At 45.0% G+C, this 25,318-nt stretch overlaps 1 protein-coding gene across 4 annotated transcripts in view; it reads left to right on the top strand.

Annotated features, from left to right (window-relative positions):
* The first annotated feature begins 14,386 nt into the window (after positions 1–14,386).
* The window catches only part of LOC112467901 (CUGBP Elav-like family member 4), a 546,980-nt gene continuing 536,048 nt past the window's right edge, over positions 14,387–25,318 (top strand). For all 4 annotated transcript variants that reach the window (XM_025036804.1, XM_025036803.1, XM_025036802.1 and 1 more), the window contains exon 1: positions 14,387–15,787. The gene's annotated coding sequence lies outside the window, so the exon portion shown is untranslated. The remainder of the gene's footprint in view (positions 15,788–25,318) is intronic.

Here is a 25,318-nt window from a genome sequence, read left to right as displayed (position 1 = left end):
AAAGATAATACAATTCCAAATGAAAATAGCCACTAAAATCTTATTTCATTGCATTAATGCACCATAATTTTATTGCATTAATGAACAAGCTCGCGAAATATTTTATTAAGTTTTATTAAGTTTTTACAAGAGTTATCGAATTTTTAGAAATATATCCGCTTTGTGTAGGATGGATGTATATTATTCTCAGCATTTCAATTAAATGTTAAAGTAATTAAAATCATTCGCGGAAAGGTGTTTGTTTCATGGCTCTTCATCTCGATTCATTCTCGCGACAGCGTTTCAGCTTCGACGAGCAAGCAAGATAGCTTTTCAAACAGAAACAAAGAGCTACTTCAACGGTCGGATGAACGCTGCGAACGTAAACGCTTGGCCAAACCATTGTACTGATCGCATTTTTTCCGAGAGACAGAAAACGATGTTTTCTTTTCACCCTCCCCCTCCCCCTCCCCCCCGAGAACCTGCATTAACCTCGGCTATCCTCGTTTTCTCCTTAGAGAAGAACGGGGATCGATAAGCGTGAAGCCTGCACATATGTTCTAACTAAATTCGGAGATACGTGCGCCCGATGTTACTTCTCATGCGTATACATGCAGACACCAAATTCCTGGCAACAATGGCGGCAGCGCGCCCCGTTGCAGAGCGCGGACCGTGATGTTTAAATGTAGGCGTTTTGCATCGCGGATGTTCGCATATTATAGATATCAGCCCCGGCTGGTTGGTAGTCGTCGTTTTCAACGAGGCTGAATATTGTAACGTAGGAAATGGAACGAAAAAGCTTGTCGCGAAAAAAGCCGGCTCGACACACGTGTTCCGCGCGGCGCGGCGCGGGCGCAACGTTCAGAGACTCGGATAAATAGACAGTCTCGTATAGCTTTGTATTCGGTTGAATGGTTTCGATTTTAACACGGCGAATAAAGTCGCGCATTTTGTTTCCGCGTATACGTAGTATAAGGCTCTCGCTTGCAGAAATAGAAAGGGTCATCCACACACGCACCCGCGCGCGCGCGCGAGCGCGCAAGGGAGAGCCATTAATGAGGCGTGCACGTTCACACGCACTTGTTCAAGTGTGCGTGCTCGCTAGAGGGTCGGTTTAGTACGATGCGATCGAGTATCGCACGAGGCGATGACTCAGCTCGCCAACCCCCGTAAGACAGGGGACCATTATGCCAGGTACCCTTTCCCAGTGCTGCTATATAGCAAAAGCAGCGCCCATAAAAGCGGCGTAACGCCCGATTGCTGTGATATATTTTTATCGAACGCGAGGAATTAGAAAGAGATCGGGTCATGCGAATGCGATTAGTTCCCCGCGTTTCATTGATCAGCATATGTTGCTTTTAATTAATATATTTTATTGCATTTTTCTAAAACTGTATCTAGTAATTACATAATATAATTATATCAAGAATCTGGCGTAAAATAGTTCTTTGAAATTATGTTATTGTATAGCTCACGCATTCTTATCAAAATTACTCAATTTTAAAGCAACGTTTTCCGATGTAGATTGTAATCGCACTTAAGCCTTAAATTTTACCGCATATCTCTTATATTTTTTATAGAGATATTTCCTATCTCTCATTTCCGATCATATCTCGCTCGATGCTTGCCGGATCGGCATGATCAGAAAATCGGTTCTACCAGAATCCAATTTCAATGCGAATTCGGGTGAATGGGGCATCAGAGATTAAGGGCGGTCCGTGAAAATGGATGGTGCACATGCTGCTAGGGATGGTGGGTAGGCTAATAAGAGGGAGCAAAGACGCCCTCGCTCGGCAAGGTCTTGGCACAAGGGGAAATGTGCCCCCTCGTGCATCGAGATGGGGTGACGTCGTCGTAGGGGTGGGCACGCAGGATAAGAGGGATGGAGTGGGTGGGAGTGTGTGTGTGTGTGTAATTTCCCCGTGGACTGTGGCGTCAGGGCGCGCGGTGCCGATCAGGCCGAGGGTCGTTCAACCATCAGTGTTGTCTCGTGTCTCGTGCAGCGTGTCGTAGTTTCTATTCTCTCGTGATCGTGAACGTGCCGTGCTTGTGATCGTTTAGTTTAAGATATCGTCTAGGTAGAACGGCCGATCGTCACAGTCGCCAGTGTGAACTATTGGCAAACGGTCACGCGGCGGAAGTAATCTGCGCAACTGCCACCAGGGCAGAGAGATATTCGACGTGATAAACTGGGTCTCGGAAACTAGATCAACTACGTATACGAAATTAAGAATTAAAGGGGAAGCGCTTGGACAACTACGCGCGTGGGAATCGCGCTTGCTCTACTGAAGTTTGCGAATAAAATCACAAATCACACCGCGCGTCTGGCTGATATCGCTAAATTCCACGGTGGTAGATGGCGAGATATTTTTCCGTCGCATCTAAAGAAACGTATAATAAATATGTATGCGTGCTGTGAAAGTGTGGTATTGTGATGTGTCGACGTGCTTCTGCTTGTAGCCGTTAATTTGTTATCGAAATTATTCTGCGCAAATCTGGACATTACAAATCCCGTGACGTCGAATAGGAAAAAAAAATCTTTTGTTACTGTTACAAGCCCAGTGATATAGATACCGTATTCGTCGAATGACCGCGTGGTGTTCGTGCACATGCGCGCATGTGAAATCGTCTATCTCCGATCAGCTGTAGGCAAATGCTATGTGTTAGCATACACACGATATATGAAGATCGCCCCGCACATCGCTCGATTCCGTAATATCGTGATGTAATGAAGGTATCATTAATAATGGTTTAAGCAAATTTGATCGTATCTGTGTTTTTTTATTCCACGTGGACATTCATTGCGTTTTCGAAACAATCGCTCGCGTATCATCAAGTATTTAATATCTAATTCATACGACTATATCTTCAACGGTTGTTGACTATCTCGTTGTGCCGCGTTGCAAAATTCATTAATCGTTGCGTGCGCGTTATTGTGTCGGACTTCTTTCCGTCGGCTTTTCCTCCCGTTCTCTATCTCTCTCGTTCTTGTTAAGTATTTGCTTTCTTGCGCGCTCTCCGCATTAGCCTCCACCACCCTCTTTACTGTGGTTCCATCTCGTTTTTGCGTCCCTCTTTCCTTCTCCCCCACCGTTCCCCTCCATGCCTCGCTCTGTTTGCCGTTCCTACGAAGATTACGCTATCGTGTATTTTTTATCGAGCTACTGATTAAAACCACCCTACCGACCGCCCCGTTAGCTCCTCGCCGCTTCGTGACTGCCGTTTTCGGCGAATAACGCCTCCGTTTCACGACAACCTTCCACTCCCTCGAAAACGAGAGTTAACGAGTGCCTCCGTGACGGCTAGTTCTCTCTCCCCCTTTTCCCTCTCCGTCCCCTTCACGTGTCAAGTACTCACTGACTCCGTCGCGGTCATGCTTTATGCGCGTGGCGATAAGTAATCAACGAGCGCCATCGTCGCTCGAGGCCACGTGGTGATCGGTGCCCGTCTTTGAAGGTGAAAAGAAAAAGTGCGAAACGAGTAGTCCGAGTGCATTGAAGGGCGAAGTTCGCGAAAGAAAAGGTGACAGCGAGACTTAGCTCCATAAAACTTCGTCTCGCTTAAGCTAGGAAATGCTGATACCGGTGTCGACATCGCCCTCGTCCAACAACGGCGAAGGCGCCATCAAGCTCTTCGTCGGACAAATACCACGTCATCTCGAAGAAGATGCCCTCCGTCCGATGTTCGAGGAATTCGGCAAGATTTACGAATTCACCGTCCTCAAGGATAAATACACGGGAATACATAAGGGTAAGGTTTCAATGTAAGAGACGTAGAATTCTAAGTTCGTTGCATAAATAAGTTAGGAAATGTTCTACGAATTTACAAGATGTCTATTCTGAAATTGAGTTTGACTCCAACGCGATAAAACTCGAAAAAACCTTTTTGAAAGAACGTCAGGAGCGAAAGCTTCTTATTATGGTTCTTACGTTCTAGTTAGAGAGGGAAACTATTAGGCAACGTCCGCGTGTTTCAGCGAGATGTCATTTAGCGGCGTCGCCACGTCGCGCGCTAACGTTACGAAATTATTTTTACGAAGTACTGCAGTCGCCAGCCACTAAATCCAAGCGGCCGGGCGCTCATTAATTTTTCAGCCGCGCAAGGACACGTAGAACTCGTTGCGCCGAGTGAAGCGTAATTCCGGCGGTAACGATGAAGCAAGCGAGAGCACGCGCGCGCGAGCGCGCGCATGAGCGAGCGAGGGCACCCTCGGCGGCTTTCGAAGCGCGACCGAGAGATTAATCAGGATTTATTCTTTTGTCCCCCGCGACGTGGTGTATGGCGTCCAGGGGCCGCGGTCAGGGTCGCGCGGAGAAGAGAGAGAGAAAGATGGAGAAGGAGGAGAGGCGGAGAGAAAGAGAGAGAGAGAGAGAGAGGGAAGAGGGACGAAGGGCCGTATAGCGATGGAGGGAAGTCAGGGAAGGGATCGTGTGGGTGCGAGAGCGTGCTAAGCCGCGGCGAAACAATAAATTTCGCGGGCATTCACGTCGATCGCCGAGAGAATGAGCCGACGTCGACGATCGACGGCCTTTGTTGGCCGACCGTAAGCCACCCCCTCCTCCCGTCGCCCCCCTTAGCCAGTACAACACCCTACTGCGCGCCGTTTCCTCCTCGTCTCCCTGTCTCTCTCTCCCTTGTCCCCATTCCCCGTGCGATGCGCCCATCCAGACGTCGACGGATCTGATACAATGAGACAGCGCTCGCGGACGCGTTTCGGGTTGTTTCCGCGGCGGAAACTTGTCCCGGAAACGGGGACTTTAACACCGACGTGCCCGGTTACCAGTCACAGCCTCTTCAGCGGGAACGGGCTATCCAACGCCACTATTCGATCCCCGGCTGCTCGAATTACGACAGGAGCGTGTTACGCGATACCCATCGTATGTGACGCTCGACGGCAGAAGAGGTGCGGGCGGGACGTGAGCGATACGCGCAAAAGAGCAGACGCCAAGAGGAAAGCCTTTACCATCGCCGCGCCCCGGGTATAACGGGTATATGGTTAGGATTTTAGAGGGGTATTTGGAAAAATGAGACAACGCGCCCCGAGACCGGTCGGGGATCATCTTCATGAATTGTACATCAGTTGGGAAAGCCGAGCGCCGAGCGATTCCGCGCGGAAATTCGGTCCCGGCGGTCGCTTCGTTATTCCAGAGCCGATTTTGTAATGGAGAAGTCATGTTATTCGATACTTATCAATAATGGAGGACGCGCGCGATATGGTGGCGAAAATTTCAAACGCTAGTTGTCCACATAGCCCCGTATAAAGCTTAGCTCGGAATGCGCGCGGCTGCCGCATAAAAATTCCCTGCAGTTCGAGATTCGGCGGTTCTCCGGGAAATAACTGACTTTTGCCTGGCTCCGCACGGACCGCCGACGTAACCCTTCGGCGGCCTCCGTTTATTTAATTTGCAGGAAAAATGGCCGCAATCCGCTTGCCTGACCGTAGCGTCGGACTGGGGGGGAAACGTAGGTATTTTACAATAAATATCCGGCCGATAAGCTGCACACAATCCCGGCGCACCCTCCCAGGGGGAGGGGGAGGGAGGGAGGGATGGAGGCGAGCGCATTTTTATTTTTGTAGGCATGCGGAATTTATGGTTGACGAATGGTCGTTCGAGTTTTTGCTTGGAAATAGCTCGTTAATCTTTCGAATTATCCTCCCTTCCAACTTCGCTCTGTGCCGTCGCTCGACTCGCGCCGTCCACACTCAACGACTTTCCGTTGTTTCACGGCGGAAATATTGAGGACAGCTCTGCATTCTAAACAACATACGTACAGTACACACGTTTATAAAATTTTGTCAAGATACTATTTATTTTCGATATTGTAAATTAGTAGTACAGAAAAGCTGAAAATAATTAAGCCTAAAATTATAGTATTTAAAAAATTTTGTATTTACAGATTGGTAAAATGATTTGTTGTTATATGCATCATGCAAAGCAACAACTTTGCCAAATTGAAGCATTAACCTTAAATTAATTTGATTTCATGTTGCGAGAGACATGTGGCTTCAATGATACTAATTAAATTGCAAACTGTGCGTATGTATCTTTTAGGAATTTAAATTCTTTTCGATGGCCACACGCGAAAAAGTTTTGTGCCGAAATATATGGCCGAACTAGCATATATCGATCTGGCTCACATTCGGTGGAACAAACGGTAGGCGAGGGGAATGATTTTATCAACGTCGAATCAAATGCATTCGCTCGCATTGACGCACGTCCACTAAATCAAATAATCCGTGTCTACATATATCATGCGCGCCGGACTTAAATCTGCACGGATACGAATCAGCTGCACTGCAGTCTCAGTAATTTTGGAAATATGCTGCTGAAACATTACGGTGTTATCGAGATATTCATCATTGAAAAATAAAACTGCTGCATAGAGCCGTTCGTGAGAACGTGAGATTAACTGCCAAGATAATCGTACGTACATATCGAGACGAATTGTGAACCATTTTATTTACGCGCCTTATAGTTAGAAAGTCGTAAGAGTGTTTTGATTAAAAGTAAATAAGGATATAAATAATTCAGCAAGATTTAATATAACATCTCTTAAAACTTTGAACTCTTTTGTCTCGAACTCTAGGTTGAATTCAGAAGTTTCGATTTCCGATGACCGATTCAGATATATCGTATCTATGACATTCGTATATAATAAATGTGCTTGGGTAAGGTAAGGTATGCGATCGTAGAAATTGTTGAACGTCGTTGCATGACGCGTTACATAGATTTTCTTTAACAATCGTCTGTAAGCGGCGCGGAAAAGTTTCTTTTTGTTTCAACCTTTCACGGGACCACCGCGCGGCACGAAGGTAGGAGGACGACGCGAAGGGACGAGAGGTCGGACCGAGTTAGGGAAAAGGTAATGCTCGACGGTGACGAGGCTGCAACCGACACGGCAGTCTCGCAGTTTCGAAACAGCTCTCCAATTTTAATGAGACCCGTCTATTTCCCCACGATTCTGTCTCCGTGTTACGGCTTACCTTTGTGTAATTATATTTTGATTCCCCCCAGCTGCGCGCCCGCGTCTCTTCCCGGTTCGCCTCATTCTCTTTTCGCCTCTTACCGTCCGCGGCTCATGCAGCTGCGGATTTCCAGCTTGGCCTCTTCGTTATTGTTATCAATTTAATTTATACGTCTCCTCCCGCTTATTTTTCTCTCGCTTGCGCTGAACGTATACGTGAGCACTGGTAAGCGAGCGTTACGTTCATCTCGCAACGGTGCCAGGCCATTGTTCACTCTGTCTGGAGACATAGTGACCTACCCTCGGTCTAGTTACCCTCCTCCACCTCGTTCTCTTCGCGGCACGTTCGTCCCCGGATTGAATTACGATCGGAGATAAATAAAAAAAAAAGGAAGAAAGAAATACCGCTCCGCCTTCGTCGACGAGAATCCGTTTTGCATCTTCTTTATTCCGGTGGCCGCTCCATTGGCCGCCACTTCGGCATCCGTACTTAATTACTGGGTAGTTACGATACTTCGGTGACCTCCCGTCGTCGGTATTCGAGAGGCGTTCCCGCCGTTTCTGTTCTCCCTTGTCCCGCTGCCAGCGTTGCTGTACGTACTAATGAGCGCGTTGAATTGTAGCTTCGAAGGCGAGTAAGGAAATAATTCAGTTGTTTCGCCACAATCACGGATATTCGCGCAATTCGTATTACGACTCGCTCGCGATTTATTAATCGAATATTTCGCCGTGGAAGATCATCTGGCTTCATCTCTATGTTGAATCGCGCGAGTTTCTTACAATCTACTTAAAGAATAGCTTTTAAAGAGGAAAACACTGATTCTCGAACGGTCAATAACGAGGGTTTCGGTGTTACTGTCAATTCGACGAGGAGCGAACAAAACGGGCGCATTTTCTTTCAATTGCGAGCACTCGCTCGTCCACGAGGGAGGATTTAAAGAGGATGCGTTCGAGAGAGAAAGAGAAAGAGAGAGAGAGAGGAGAGAGAGAGAGAAAGAGAGAGAGAGAGAGAGAGAGAGAGAGAGAGAGAGAGATTCGTTAGTATATATAGTATATCGATTCGAGTGATAACTACGAGTTTAACTCTCGCGAATGGTTTGCTCGTTTCAGCGTATTTAACAGCGGAGCGTACCAGAGGGCTCAGCTGCCGGGGTGGTTGGCACATGGGGACCATGGCACACGCCATTACAATGGCAACCAGCCCCACCATCGACCTTTCCGCAATCTCCCTTCTCTCTTTCTCCCATTCCCTTTTGGGTCTTTCCCTTTTTCTCCGTGCCTCTCTTTCTCCCTCTCGTTCTCTCTCGGCGCGCGAGGTGCACGAGGGCTGTCCGTTCGTCTGTCGGTCTCCCCCGTCGCGTGCACGGACGTATGTTATCCTACTTTTTTGCCGCAGGCTCTCTACATCCGTCTCTCTTTCCGTCCCGTCCGACCGATCGATCGAGAGTGCATACATCGCACTCCCGCTCATTGGAAATTGGTGGGAATCATACGACAATGTTAGCGTTCATGATGAAACGTTGTACCCGCTTGTCACGTGAAAATCTGTCGACAATATATTCTTTGCGTGATCAAACGATTCTTATCGTTCTGCGGAAATCAATGCACGATATAGCGTGTAATACTACGTAAATATTAGAGTGGAATAAAACCGGATTTTATTATGGTCTAAAGCTAAGATTTAAACGAAAATATTTAATATAAAATGACGAGAAGATACACAGCAAAACCACATTTTGCATGGCAAATCGTGCCGTGCAAGTCGTCCATTATATTATTATAATGATATTTATTTTGCATCAAATGACATATATGTTATCGGAAATAAAAAATCCTGTTTCGTCTTTTTTATCATGGCATCGTCATTATGCATATCGGTCTTGTCCTGAGTGGGCACATGGAGAATGCGAAATCCATTGAGAATATAATATGAGAATAGATTGTTTCTCTCGGCGTAAACATCAGGCGAGAGAGGCGAGAAAAAGAAAAGAGAGGAGCGAGGAAGAAGCCGAGTGCGCGATGGTGGAATAGGTTATAGGCGAACACTCGCGTAAGAAGGATTTGCACGATAGAAGGGGAAAGACGCTGGGGAAATAAGGTAATACCTGCGGCTTTGTCTCGATCGAGGGCAAGAAGAGTCGCTGTAAAGAAAAATACGGAGGATAAGTAGTGCTGCCTTTCTCCTCTTTCTCTCTTTCCGTCTTTCTCCTCTCCTTTCCTCTCCTCTGTCCCCTCCCCCTGGTCTTTCGTTATTACATCGAAAGGAGAGCAGACAGGCCGCACGGCTATTGCGCTGGTATCAAACTAAAATTACGCTCTCGCACGGCACGGGGGGGAGGGGGAGAAGGGAAGAAGTTCAGGCCGCCCGCGCCGAAGCCGCCTGCCGGAAAATTCCGGGCCGTCGAACGCGAAGAATGGGAATTCCCATCGAGGCAGCGACGGGAGGTAGGATCTCGAGATGGGAAGCATAACCTGCCGCTGCATTTCCCGTTGTTCGTTGTTCCGGCGGACGCGAAATTCGCGCAGTGCGGTTGCAGCGGTGCCGTCAGGATTCATTCGCAAGGGAACGGAAATTTTTTGGGGAATATTGTTATGTTAAAGGCGCTCTTTTACGTTAGAAACTATTTTTATTTCAATATAAGCTTGTAAATCCAGATGCAACAACCTCTTTCATTGTTAAGAACAAAAAAAACATCGTCAAAAGATATGAAGAGTAGACTTTTCAGTGTTACACGTACAAATTTTACATGTATGAATGTGTCTTTTCACGTTGACGCTCATTTTCAACAAACAAAAATCTTCTGCAGAAATAATATATATATTATATCATATATATATATATATATATATGTATTTAAGGAATGCGAATAAAATACATATACACTCGCATATACAGGATATAATATTGTTCCCCAAAGGGGAAAATTAAAATCCTTCTCTCTGTCAAAGGTTCATAGCTTGTGAGCGGTAACGTATATTGTTATAAGCGAAACGAATAATTACCAGTTATACATATAAAATATTTTGCATATTCCGTAGCTTGAAACGATAAAAGAAACTTTTTCGCTGTTATCACGACAACAAAGCCAGCTCTGTATGCAGATTAAAATATGTACTGAACTTTCCCGCGCGCAGCATGCACGCTTTTTTTTTAAGTACCAAATAGTGTTTACTGTAATTTGTATTTTAGAAATACGATGTTATCGCATTTTTCTGCAAAACCAACAAATATTCTCGCCGTTCGCAGCACGAACAACGGCTATATTTGTAATATTTGTACGTGTTAGACCTTAAACGTGATAACCACTACCTACCGAAATTATTTTATACGATGGCACGCGAACGGCCAAATTTTCATGCGCAACTTAAATATTAGCGTGCGCGCGCGCGCGTTTTAGGTTCGCACACACAAGTGATTTATAGCTCAGTACATGAAATAATTGAGACTGTAAGAGGAACGTCGTACCTTCCCCGACGGTAAGAGTCTTTTACTCCCTCGTCGTCGTCTATATTCACTCTTCAGTTTAGGACGTGTTTTCTCCTCCTCCCTCCCCTTCTTTCCCTCGCAGTCTAATGTCTTAATCTTCCGTGTGTGAAGAATTGGGCCGGGCCAAATGAAATTTGCATAGTCGTTACCAACCCGCCTTTACTGAGGGATAGTTCCGTAGATCCGCCCCAAGCTCTTTTGGCTCTCAGAAAAGAAGGAGCCTGGTACAATGATCCGTTTGATTGCTTGGGATAACATTTTTTTTATGTCGGTGATCTGAATCCTCAATGAAAAGAATTTTATGTAGAGATATATTTTTTCGTAACGTGTGTATCGCATATATAAGAGACAGGATATAATTATATAAATAAAGTCAATATTTTTCCCGATCGTATTCCGTCCTTAATTAATTTGGCCTTTACGAAGGAAAATTTTAATTTTGAATATAGTGCTATATTCTAACAAGCTATAATAAATATTTGCCATTCAATCGAATCAATCAAATTTAAGTCGCGATAAAAATACGTGTCGCTTTACTACAAGGCGTCGTACGCTGCGATCCTCCGAGCAAATAAATTATGTATGTGGCGAGCGCGCCAAGCGTTTCTGGATTTCCAAGTTATAGCCAATGCGATAACGCCGGATAAAGGGACGTCGCGGGGTTCTCGATCGATCTTTAATAAGCGCTCTGTTCCGAGGATAAGGATTCACAGAGTAGTGTGTATTGCGGGGAAGCCATTCGCGTTGTTGGAGCGCAAAGGAGAATGTAGGTAGGGGTAACGTAGTACGCGTTGGCTAGGTCAGGAGGTTTAGGAGCTACGGAACCGATAAGGGTTTGCCAGGCATGCTCGTTAACGACTATGTAAATTGACGGGTCTATTTATTCTAACCGTCGTTATCGAAAGCGCTAGATGAAGAAATCAGAGGCCGGTAGTACGGGCCGTCGCTTCGCGACGCTACAATCAATTACAACCAATAATGCATTAAAGCGCGATTATTCCAATGAGGGTTTATTATTCGCGATCAAAAATATCGGATTAATTTTCGTTACGCGCTTTCCCCTGCACACTCTCTCGTCGAATGCTACATTTCCGTCGTCGTTGATAATATACGCGTCGCATGCCGAGCGAAATCGCAAATAAATTTAGTGCTAGCAAAATAGCTTTCTCGATAGGTGCTCGATAAGAGAATGAGAGGAAGAGAGACAGCACGGGCTATCATAACGCGCTGTCCAACCATTTTATTGCAATGCTAAAGTAGGTATTGATCCGAATCTAGGAGAATCACGAACTAAGGTGCTCGACGACCATCGATCCGTCGTGAGGGGGGGACGAGATGAAGGGGGGAAGAGGAGGAGGAGGGTAATCATTTTCCGTGTCCTCCTGCTCCTCCTCCTCTTTCTCCTCCTCCTTCTTCTCTTCCGTCGGTTATCCGAATTGGGTTCGAGGGGGTCTCGTAGCAAAGTTGGGGACTAGGAGAGGACACAAACACCTCCGTTCGGGCTGCGAGGAGGAGAAGGGTTCAGTAGGGCCTCCGCTGGCGAGAAGAGGCGAAGAAGATTGAAGGAGGAGGAAGAGGAGGAAAAGAGAGGAAGCGAGAACACCCCTATGTCTCTCTCACCCTCTCTCTCTCCCTTTCTCTCTCACTCTCTCTCCCGCTTTCGAACGAGAGGATGCATGAGAGACTGCTCCAGACCGTGGAGAGAGGGTGCTGCCTTGGGGTTCATTATTCAGGGCTATTGATTTCCATCCACCTCCTACCATCAGACCACCCAACGCCACCGGCGACCATGAGTGAGGGAGAAAGAGGGAATTGAGCGATGGAGATGGAACGAGAGCGAGATTGACGGGTGGCTGTTCTCTCTTGCGAGCTTCCTATCTCTCTTTCTTTCCCTTCCTTAAACCCTCAGCATTTCTGCTCCCAGCATGCTGCGTCAACCTACATACTGACTGACATCTGTTTAAACCGAGCTGCTCGCTCATGACGAGCCTGCGTCTTATAATATCGGTCCGTTGCTTATGGCGTCTTGATTTAATCCGTTTATCGATTGGACATTTACCTTGGTGAAGTCAATTTTGAGATGGAAAATGGAAATCCATGAACGAGTAATTGATTGTAATTCATGTATATTTTACATTAAATATGTCAGATCTATGAAGAATGAGATGTAATTTGCGGTTTATGTAACGACGAGCACTAATATGAGTAATATGAAGAAGAATATTACAAATATATTAATATAATAATAATTTTACAATATTATTAATATAGTATATAATATATTCAGAGAGAAATAACTCGAAATTATTTTCTGTATAAATCGCTTGTCAAAAATTCTGATAGGCGCGAATTGACGTTGTCTCACAAATATAGGTGTCAAAAATACACGTAGAATAAAATGCTCGGCATCAAATTCGTCTCTCTTCTTCTCTTTCGAAATTGTCTATTTTTGCAAATTCTCGCGGAGTAGCGTCATCCTTTGCCGATCCTTCATCTCGGATTCGGATTTCTCCGTCGTTTTCTATGGAGTTGACGGGGTGGAGGGGGGAGGGGAGTTGGGAAGAAACTTCTACCGAAACTTTCCACCCATAACGGCGGTCCGATAGGGCTCTCAAGCTTTCTCTTCGGAATTTCATGCCTTGGGTTTCCTGTTTGTGGAGGATCAGCTTGAGGATCATGGATAATACCGCAAGACCAACGGCCAATCGGTTTTATCCCTTTGTTTTCAAATCAGTATGGATAAAATATCGCGTCGTCTGCCCAACGTTCGTGCTTTATCGCTCCGATGATATACGTTATTAAATCTTTTCATTAAATGTATTTCATTCGTAATGTATACGCGGTTATATTAACATCATGGTACATTTACAATGAATGATTATTAATTGTAGCGTATGACAAAAATAATTGCATAATACATGAAATAATTTAATATTAATATATGGACTGTTTTATTAATAATCGTGTAAAGCTATAATCATATAATTTTTATCACTGAATGAATTTTATGGTTTTATCTCTTTTTTTTAATCTGAACATAAGATAATAATAATGTATTTATCATCCGACACATTTATCAAAAAAACACGTTTTAATAATAAGTTATTAAAATAATCAGACTGACGAGTGATGTACTCGCAGGTAGGTCTGAGCACATCTCGCTTTTACTACTTACGCTAGATAGAACTATGAATTCGTGAAGGTTCCGGCAGTTGTGGCATCGTTATTTTCTCTTGTAGATATTTTTACGTCACACTGATATCTAACGTTCCTGTGTTATTTATTAGAGTTTATTATTTTATGAATAATGTATTATAATTATACGATCTCTTTATTATTATATAGCTTATTATCTCTTCATCGTATAACATAATTCCAATTTATTTTAATTGTAAGACATATTAATGAGTTTATACATCTTGTTTTCCTTATCATATTTTTTCATATTAATCGTACTTGTGCGTCTTGAAAACCATAAATTACATCCGAATCACATGCAAGCGATCAGGCATACTCGAGATTACAGTATGCACGTGTTACAATCAATTACTAGTCACGGGTCCCCGTTTTTCCGTCTTGAAATTGATCCACAGTATGCGAAAGCAGCATGGGTTTGTTCTCTTTGACCGTGCCCAACGTGACGTAACGTAAAACCCCATTAGGTGTTAGCTCCTCCGTCGACGGTTAAACCGTTACTCGGCTGCCGTACGTAGGTGGAACGAGTCACGCTGAGTAGTATTGGTGGGTGGGATATATATATATATATATACGTAGTCAGAGCGCCGGCAGAAAGAGAGAGAGAAAGGGAACACCGGCGCGCAGGGGTGTACTGGCACTGTGTGTGCCTATAGGGATTGCAGCTGCCGCGGGCGCCGGCGCGAAACCGTCGCTCGCGAGACCACCTCCGCGTGGTGGGCTCGTGACGTCAGCTATCCTCAGTGTGCGGAGAGCGACCGCAGTGTACACCATCTCCACGTTTTGGTAAAAGAGGCGGCGTCGTTGCCGGACGTACACGAGTTGTACATCGCCGTTGATCGGTACGACGATCAGCTGGGGAGACGCAGCTCGTTGTAGCCCCCTTCATTTTTCCCCCCATCCCCCCCACCACCACTCGTCACTATTCCGTATCGTGGATTCGCGATCCGGAGGGGATCTTTGACGAGACTTTGGGACACGCACGAGGATCTCGGAGACGGATTTTCGTTTCGGTGGGAGAGGACGCGTCGTCGTCGTCGCCACCAGCCGCTCGACGAACTCGCGCAAATTTTCTTCCCGCGGCTGGCCCACCGTCCGATTCGTCCACTCCACTCCGCTCCGTTCCGCTCCGCTCCGAAGTGACGCGGCCCTTTCTTCTTGATGTGTACGACGACGACAACGAGGCGGAGGACGGTCGGTAGTTACGCGGACGACGCTCTCGCCGGCGGTACCAGCGTTTTAGAGTCGAGTGACACCTAGCACGAGGAGCGTTCGTCGCGGGGACAACGGGGTGGCGAGTTTGAAAACGACGATATTCGGTACGGCGATACTTCTCCCGCGTCGCGGTGGTGATGTTATTGATGTTTTGCTCGTGACGTTAGTGTTTAAACGTTAACAAGTACTGACCACGCGCGTCGTTGTTGTTGGGTTTTCTGATTCAGACCGCGAGATTCAGTGCTGATTTTTTGTTCTTCGTTTTAAGACACGAAATTCACTCGATCGCGGTGTTACCGTGGGTTAACTCGACCAGTTTTCGCAGACCGGTCAATTCAAGCGAGATCGTGGACACGTGGAGTTGGATCGGATCGCTCTCTCGGCTCACGTGGTCGTCGAACGACCGGCGGCGCTCGTGGTCGCACGACCGCGCGACTCTCGCGTACGCGTTCCGCGCGTAGTTTAGACTTGTCGTGGGTGAACTACGCGAATAGAAGGATTTTCTTCGCGCTCTCGTGGAGCGATACTCAGTATTCATGGTGCTTCTGGGCACGCTCGACGTTGATCCGCACGTGAACGTGAACTGTACTCGGTGAGTGTTTTCGCGTTGTGAGGAACAGGCGTTTCGTTTGTGCGCGGCGGCGGCGACGCGTTCCCCATCTTCTGCGATCAACGAACGAAGCGTACATGTCGCGAATAGAAGGAGAGGGATGACGACGCACGACGACCATCGCGATTCCGTCGAAGGGGACAACGTGAACTCGTGAAGAACGACGAGTACGACTTGTGTGACTACGGAACGAGAGACACGACGGTTCACTGGTGGCGGCTTCCGACTCTTCGTGGGACCTCCGAGATCCGCAAGCACGCGGAATCAACCAGGCAGCGTGGAGCGCTCGGCGATTGTGTGGCCGCGCGCCGCGGACCTTTATCTTTATCAGCCAGGTATCGAATGCAGCCCAAGAAAATTAATTATTTCTCGCAATCCAATTAGCGATCTATTGCGTATGCCGAGCGACACACATATCATTTTCTTTAGTTCCCAGGGTGAAGTCTAGAATAAGGATAGTTTCTATAGGTTTAGTTTGTAGGAGATTTTCCAATTTTTTCATTTTCGCGGAGTTATATTTTTCATTTCGGCGCCGCTCTATTTAGCGACGATCGTGATAATTATTTGCTCCAGTTTAGAGCAATCACTTTCGATCGTTATTTCGACTTCGTTAAATAAACATCAATATACTCGTCAGAAAGTGTCTGTAATTTATTCGACTTCTATATTGTCCATCTGTTCGACTTAGCCAACCTGATTCCAGGCTCTATCAATTCTTTTTTTACAAAATTACCCACAAGTTATATAATTTTTATAGATAAAATTTCTGGAGTAAGGACTTACACATACTTTGTTCTGAAAAGTATGACGAACAACTTTCATCATATTTCATTTTCCGGTGGGATTGTTGTAACGCACAGATATCCTATAATGTGGTAAACTTTCTAAATTATTCATAAAGTATTTCGTTATTATGCTTTTTTACTGGAATCAGTCGAATAGTTGGATTTACGTGCTTGAAATGGCAGGGGAATGTTATTTTTCCGCGGGAAGAGCTACTTTGCATCGCTTGCTGTATATCTATTTATGAAGGGCGCGAAGGATGGAAATGAAAAGGGATAAGTTATTGCGTAGATACTTGACACGATTTATGCTCCGCGGGCTATCCTCGTTTTAATATCCGCCGGCTCGCACGAATTTTACATTTTCTACCTCCACAATTTTACATGACGGCGCGAGCCTCGAAAAAAGATGGCGAAGAACTTCTCGCGGTATGTCGGCCCATTCTTCAGTGACTGCAGCTGCGAGCTTTCGCCGCTTCGCGGGTGCATTCTTGCACCGCCGTTTGTGGGAGCATATTCCAAGTATGTTCAATAAGATTCATATCCGGTGACAAAGGGTGTGCTATTTTTCCGTGACATTGCGTGCTTTGAGAGTTTTTAAGCGAAACGCGTATTTTTCACGAGTCGAGGCGTAACATGCGAGTATCTCTTACGATAATAATGAAATGTATTGATAATATTTTTACTATATAACAACATTTATTTAAGTATGACAAGTGCCGCGTTTGTAAAAACACAAGATTTTAGCAGAACGAATTCTGGCGATATGCTATTGATATATCGGGGGTGTAATATCTCCATTTCCGCATAAATACTCTGGGCATACTCTCAAATTCGTGCTCCGAGAGGGAAATGGCTAGTGGGCGAGCTGGGAAAAGTTTAAAGGTTACTGATTTTCGGTCAGATTGAGCGACGCGGTAAGCTATCTCCTTCGGTTTCCAAGCTGTGGTAGCGGCAGGTTTACGGATTTCCGAATGAGTTATATATATATATATATATATACGCGCGCGGTGGAAATTGCTAGGTAGAATCGGGAGAATCGGTGCGGTAGGAGTCGATTAAATTTTCGCGTTTTTCGTCGCGTCGTGCGCCTCGAGACGCCCGGGTGCTACTTGAGTTTTGGTTTTGGCAGCGCCTCCAAAAGTGTTTCCCTATATTTGCAATCGAGGCAGGTTACAGCCTGACCCGAATCCTTAAGCTAGACCACGGTCACGGGATGCCTCGGCGAGCGGGCACGTAGTAACCTACACGCCAGGCTGTGCCAGGAGCGTCTTCCTTCCTTCCTCCTTTTCCGCTACTCCGGTTTATTCCCTTCTTTCCCGTGGCCCCCGTCTGAAACTTCGCCACCGGTCGGCCCGCTCCTCGCTCTATGCTTCGCAAGAATACTCGATATAAAAGCGGTCGAATCAAGATATTATATGAGTCAAAGGAAAGTTTAAAGCAAGTATATGGAATAAACGTATCGAATGAAAATTCTGCGCCCGCCGATATTATCCCTCCAAGTATTATCAAAATTCGCTCTTTTCCACGATTTGAAAATATTTTCTCGAGAGTGGAGGAGCTTTTGGTTTAAATGAAATTGGACGTTGTATTTTTTAGCGTTAAATTATTCCGTAACATTAAATCTTGCCTTTGTTAATTCTACGAAATCTTTTGACCATCGCACAATATTAAATAACGTATTTCGCAGCGGAGAAAATCTAATCTCATTCGTATTATTCCTCTGTTCCTATCCTCTCTCTATCGAAGCGGAAGTTAAGCTGCTTTTTTTTGGTTATAACATATCCCGCCGCAATACTTGAAGGGCTCTTCAGTATTCCGGACGCATTTCCGACGCGATGTTGGTAAAGAGTCGCACTTGTTGGCGTCCAGGGACATGGGGACATTGGACGTGGAACACCGAAGAGCCGGTAGAGAAAAGGTAGTAGTGGTAGAGGGCGAGGATCGCACTCGGAGGGACACTGGAAAGCGAAGCGAGTGCGCGGTGGTCAGCCTGGAGGGTCTCTTGGGAGATTTCTGGACCGCAGTCCTAAATCAGGTTTCATTCCCCTGGCGAGTCTCTGGCACCTCGAACCCTTTCTCTCTCCCTCTCTTTCTCCCTAACTCTCTCCCTCTCCCTCTCTCTCTCTCTTTTTCTCTCTCTCACACTCACACACACACACATTGCAATATATTGAACAAAGCGTACGAGCGCCTCGCTACAACTACTTCTTTTTTTCTAGTCTGACAATTTTCCTCTACGTGCCAAGTAGCATCAAGCGTAGAAAACGGGGAATAGCCTGAGCTGTAGAAATGCTCAAACACCACGACGTGATAGATTCGACGATCAGTCTTTCATCATTTTGGCTCAATTTTTCGAAATGGACCGAGAAGAACTTTATTCTCGCGGATTCTAGCTTCGGTGGTGGTATTATCTCGCGTGTGAATGTGTAAAGTCGAAGGTAATGAGAACATCGCTATAGCGAAGGATGATCGTTCGACCGGGAGATCTGTACTAGGCACATGCATTATCACAAACGATATCGCCGTGGCGCAGGCGTGGATTACATACACCAACACACGGCTATACATTCGAAGACACGTGCGCGTAATAAGATAGCGAGGAACACGCTCGGGATACGAGACATTGCAGGAACGAAGGGAGGTAATTTCTCGTCTTGTGCAAATAACTTCCTCAATCTTCCTCAGTCTTATCGACAGCTTTGCAGGAGGTGGAGGATTAATCCTTTGCACATTTATAAGTTTTTCAGGAATTAGTAATAGTTTGCAGAATTATTTCCACATCTTCTCTTTACTTTTCTCACATGCAAATATACGTAAATATAATCAAATGATATCGATATTTATTTTTATTTGTATAAGTTAGCGCAAATAAAATGATAGAAAAAGAAATAAGAATAGAATTAATAAAAATTAATACGTATAAAATAAAAATTAACATGCATGGAATTCATAAAGATTAATTAAATTATTTATATATACGTATATCTATGAACGTTTCTGCAACGTCGAAAAAAGACGGAGATAACAATTTTCGAAACTCGCGGAAATAATTCTTGGTATGCGTGTGTCAGAATGTTTCACGTGTGCTCGAAAAGTGCTGCCGTCATACATTTGCGGACACGAGCGGGAACGAAGGACCGTCTTTGTACTATTACGGCCGGAACATTACAGAAAGAGATACTCGCGCTTTCTCCGCGCGCCGTTGCTCCGTATGCAACGACGACGACGACGACGGCGACCTACGCCGTTACGCCCATAAACATAGATCAAGCTCAACAATGGCCCGCCGGTAAACGTATTGACATTTTATACTTCCCACCAGCGCTGACTGGTTGCCTCCACGAACGTCGGGTGTGTTACTCAAACTGCGATACCGGGACAAACTGCAGGATACGCTGTCCTCGCCGCGATTCTACGCACGACGAGATGCTAATGGACGAGAACGATACGCTGGGCAGATTTATGAATGGTTGCGATCGAAGGTGCGCTCGAAATGTCGTTATAGTTTACAGATCGTCGATCGCGGAAGTCGAGATAAGACGGGTGCAATAAAACTGTAACTTTTCTCGTAAGATGAACCGTCGTCCCGCTTCTAGATGATTAAGATGATATATACGTATATTTTCACTCTTCAATCTTTATAATATTTTTTAGCGCTAAATTTAACAAATCATTTTTTACAAATTTTGCGAAATATATTTTTCACGATAAACTTAACATTAGTATGTTATTATTTACTAAACATTTACTCAATTTACCCGCATTATATATCCATGAAAGCCGGTGTAATTTCAATATTGGACGTTCTCTGTGCTATTATTTTGCGTAAATGGTGCTAAATCAGATTGATAGCCGATAATCCCCGTGCCTCTCGACACAAGGGAAGATACCTCGCTGAGCGGTTGTTAACCTGATTCTAAACCATATGGCTGATATTGGGTTAATATGGTGAAAGTTCTCGGAGGGAACTTCTCATAGAAGTGTGTTACGGGAACAGCGTTACGTCTGAACGTAACGCAGCGTTCTACTTAGGGCGCGTGATATTAAAGCGAGTAGATAAGGACGATGCATAGTCAGACATGGCATACGTTTCAGTGCGTCGTCTCGTTTTTGCAGTTTTTCTCGTCTTTTTTTTCGTTTATGTCATATTGTCTTTGTAGAACTTTCATTTCTGGCATGTCATACATAGTTGTCACGTTTTCTAAGATGTTTTTGTGACGATGTCGAGGATTTGAAAGAAAGGACTTCAAAATTGTAGTGCTATTTTTTTTTAATTTAGAGATTAAATTAGCTACAAGCAAATATTAATTAAGAATGCGATCCTCTTACATAATTTTAAATAATCACGTAAATGTTACTTGAACGCCAATATGTTGCGAATATTAGCGCAAGATTGCGTCATTATAAACTCTCTTAATCTCGCACGGAAGGAAAGGTAACCTGTGCTAGCGGAGGGTTAAATATTTATCACAGTCACGCGCACCGCATTATTCACGCTAGACCTTCGGGCATGGTGTTATTTCTTTGGTAGACTTAATTTAGAAATAACAGGATTCCAACTCACGAGTGTTTAGGAAATTTCTTGATCGATCATTTTATTCGCGAAGTGCGTTACCTACGAGTTCTATCTCTTTCCTGTTTTACGTAATATTTTTTCAACGTAAAGAAACATTAATAAAGATGTTGAAATATCGCACACGCTAGCAGCGGCGTTAGAAAAAACAAGTAGAGGCGGAAAAACGGATGAGCGAAGGGTTGTGAGTTTCTTATCTATATAGACACGAGCGCGAGATCTCTCACACATCAAAAACAATTTGTATGATTATATACAGGACACTTATATCAAGTAAGACGTACTACGTCGCCTAAATGAAAAGAAGAATATCGTGAATCGACGCACGTTTAAACGAATTGACTAAAAAGTTTTCTCTCACTCAATCCAACGTGATGCATATTATCATTATATATATTTTATTATCATTTCTTAAAAAGAGATGTTTTCTCACTAAGACAAGCTAGTGTTAAGTTAATTTCTTGACGTAAATATTTGAAAATATATAATGAAGTATTTGTTGCGAGACTGCGACATTTGATTTATGATATTCTCTACGATATTACCTTTATTCGTAGGACATGAATTACTAAATAAATACAGAAAAAAAATGCAAGGACTAAGAAAGCTTTTATCAGATGTTTTTTGTTATTCACGATAGAAGAGAATATTTGTGGCAAATCGCCGTTTATTTCGTGATAAAAATCCAGCCGATGCGTTAGGATAGAGAATAGAGAATATATGATGCCTCGAATTTTTGGGATAACGTATCACGCGTTATATCGGAACCGGCCGTAAAACTGTGACAACGGCAGGTGACGGAGGAAAGTTTTCTTCACGCCGTGTGGCCCTTCAGCTGTTCACGTCGGATCCGTTTACGCCGGTCGGGGAAAATGTTTTCGAATACCACAAGTTGGAATAGGCTGCCGTCGACGGTGGAAACGGTGCCAAAATCTCAAGAGAAACGCGCCCGTGTTTCTCCCCTGCCTTTGGCTCGACGTATCCTACCCTTTCCGACCGCCTCTCGCTCCCCTCGACCCGCTCGGCCTCGCCTCGCTTTGTTATGTTAATTGTTTCAAACTCGGGGCATCATCGCTACGTTTATTTTCCATTCTCGTCGCCTTCCTTCCTCCCTTCCGCGCGGCACACACTCGCCGGCCTCCGTCGACACAAAGCCTCGTTTTCGTCCTGGGCTATTGAGCCACGAAGAATACGCCCTTTGTTGAGCAACATCCTCCTTTCGGATATCACTTCTGATGGTCGTTTAATCATATTTTATTCCCCAAGGAAATACCACCCTTTATATTTTATCGAAACGTAATATATCTTGGATTTTACGCGTATATATTTGATTTTACGTATATCGTATATGAAATAAAATGCGATAAATTCGGAATCGGCTCGTGCGGTTGCGATACAGGTGTCTTACGCGTTAGGAAGAAGCGTAAGATTGTATAAATCGCATTCGCGTAAGCGCATTCCAATCTGATGCATTTGTTTGACTGCGCGTGTGTATTTTTTTACTTTTTTTCTGTATTTCTCATTCGTTTCAAGTCGTGACGGTTGCGCACCCGTGGCACTCTATATATTTTAATGCCCATGCTGTGGAATGCGGACGAAACAGTTATTACAGTTTTAATTAAACGAAAATCATATCATTCCATACATACTTGATAGTAGTCTGGCTGCCGTGGGACACGCTGATGCATTCAACGTAGCTATACATACATAGCGCGCCGCCGCAACATCCCCGATGGTTTTCTGTTTCAAATATTGTATGCCTACTATCCTCTGGGAGGTCGGCCGCTGCCAACTTTCGTACCGCCTCGGCGAAGCTCGTTGGTTGCAATTTTTGTTCTCCGTTTGCATCGGGAACAGTCAGTTTAAATGGACGCACGAAAAACGCGTTATTTGATACGAGATTATTAAGAGCGGCTACATCGTATTCATTATAATCATAAATATATGTAGGTATATGCTTTAGTTCGATATGTAGCCTATTGAAATTCTCATATAAAGTAATATTCATGGCAGACCACAAATATTGAAGGAATTTTGTGTGGCATTCTGGAATATTTTATGTACGCAAAATATGCCGGTAATGGGTCTTTCATCTTTGAATAGGCATACCTCGATATCTTTATAGGAAGGCCTCGGCCGCGGTATGTGGAGTACGAGAGGTATTTACGTTACGGCCATAAATTCAAACGACGTCTCAAAACGAGGTTAGAAATACGGTTAGAGACCGTTTTCACATGCATATCGTTTTTCCTGTCGTGCGTAAAATCGCTTGACTATTTCTCTCGATCTATAATAAAAGCTGTTGGTTGCTGTTTTAAATATTATATAGAAACGAATGGAACTCTGAAATATTAAACAATAATCTGACCCTGTAACGTGCGTGTGCAATTGCGCATGCGTGTGTGACAGTAATATTTTAAACAAGCTTTAATATTTAGAACTTGCGAGAGTTTGGGCTTGCGAGATGTATTATCGGGATGAAACTTAGAGATGGTTAAACAAGACCCTTTGTTACGAGGACGTAGAGATTTAATAGCCACGCAAACCAAACGAAGACAGTACTCGCCCTATGTTCTCACGTTGCGTTGTAGCTTATGCTCGGTAGCCGCATCATTTAGCAAGATATACCCAAGCTCAGGTGCGCTCGTTCCTGTTGCTCGTCTCGTTAATTCGAATTCTGGGCTTCTTGGACGGAACTGTGCCGTAATTTGAAAGCTTCGTAACGGGCTTGCGGAGTCTTAGTAAGGTGTAGTGTTCGGTCAGTCGGCTTCCTCAGTCTTCAAGCAAGGTCATGTTGTCTCTCTTCGACTTCTCTCCTCTCCTTCGGATCGTGTATCCCTCCTTCTTCCCTCCCCCTTCTCTCTCTCTCTCTTGTTTCATCGTCTTCGGAGAGTGAGGGAGACGGACAGAGCGAGCAGCTCCTTTGGTCTTTCCCGTAACGGATGACCGCAGGATCTCGGGCGGGCTATCGACTTGGCTTGGGCTCCGCCTGTGCGGGAGAAGGGTAAAGGAAGCCTAGGGTTTGGTTGGTAGTCTGATGTTGTGTAACGGACGGCCTGGCTAACACCAAAGATGTCAGCACAGCATAATATTATCCTAGATGCCTCGCAGTTCGGAATTTACTCCGAGATACATAAGCCCGTGGTTAGCTAATACCGGCGCTTCCCCGACCTCTACATCCTAGAAGTTGCCCGCTCGTATTAGAGGGGGTGAGAGAGGAGGAGAAAACACCTCCCCCTTTCGATATTTGGCCATCCCTTGCATAATCGATCACGACGTTAGCAAAGCAAAAACAGCTTGGCGAGGCTTTCGTGACTGGTCGCGATGTTACGTGTCGTATGGGATTTAGTGCGTATCGCGAAGGGTGTAATATCGATCCTTCCGAGTAAGCGGGATTGCCGTTCCGCCGCGAGAGATGTAATGGGTCCTGTATACCATAGGTAGGTTGGTAGAGGTGTTAGGATAAAACTGCGAATTATTGGAAAGCGGGAATGCGGGTTTGTTTCGAAGCGACATGTCGGGCGCAAGGGTGCGCGCACAGGACGTATTATCTCGCCCGCAGTTCAATAGAACGGACCGAAACAAAGGGGGCCACCGAGCAAAATAATGCCGACGTTCAGGGGACCAGGAACTAACTGAGAAAAGGGATCTTGGTACTATTGTGTACGGGCGCGTAGATATTTATAGATGGCGAACGCGCGTGTTGGTGAACGCGCGAGACCGTGTGAGTGGAAAATGAGAAGGACTACGTGAGGGTGCTACCCACCAAGGAGTGGAAACAATGGAGGAAATAAAATGAAGCTTAGGACTAGGATAGGGAGCAATCGTGGCGAAAGAGAGAGAGAGAGAGAGAGCTCGAAGGTCGGAACGTGTATTTATTCAAGATAACACGAGAAGGAAATAGAGCCGGAACTAAATGGAAGGAAGGCAAAAACTATATAAAGCCGCGAAAAGCGAAACTCGGCCCCTTCTTTCAATTCTTCTTTTATCGCGAAACTAGATATTACTTTTGAGAGACGAAGGAGGCGAATAAACAGGACGCGAATAACAACTTTTTAATTCACCAAGTCGGATATGACGAACAACGTGCCACCTACAACGCGCATCGATTGTATGAATTGAATCGTTACCCCCCCGAACATTACTTAGGAATCAAGGTGTGCGGCTGCAAGTGGCGAACACGGTTTACGTGCCGTGGCGCTTTGCTTTCAATTCCACTTTCAAACTTTTCCACCCGCCACACGCCGCTCTCAAACAAACTGTATACCGAACCGCCTATTTGTTTCTCAACGGGACACGACATTCGTGCGGCACGACTTAATGCGGCAAGAAGATATTCTCGGGCACGCACGCGCTCGACTTCACTATCATTGTTAGCGCGTAGTCGCGCTATCAGTTGCACACTATCATCAAGACTTCGATAACGGAGTTCCCATTCGCGCTGTGAACAATAAATATAAATGTATATGTTAGATCTTTTGTTATCTTATCATCGGTAGTTGAAAAAT

The sequence above is a fragment of the Temnothorax curvispinosus genome, unplaced genomic scaffold (assembly GCF_003070985.1).
Source record: "Temnothorax curvispinosus isolate PA1 unplaced genomic scaffold, ASM307098v1 QBEX01017878.1, whole genome shotgun sequence".
In the NCBI taxonomy this organism is placed as follows: Eukaryota; Metazoa; Arthropoda; class Insecta; order Hymenoptera; family Formicidae; genus Temnothorax; species Temnothorax curvispinosus.
The sequence above is the reverse complement of the archived record's forward strand: the minus strand, read 5'-3'. Positions and strand labels throughout refer to the sequence as shown.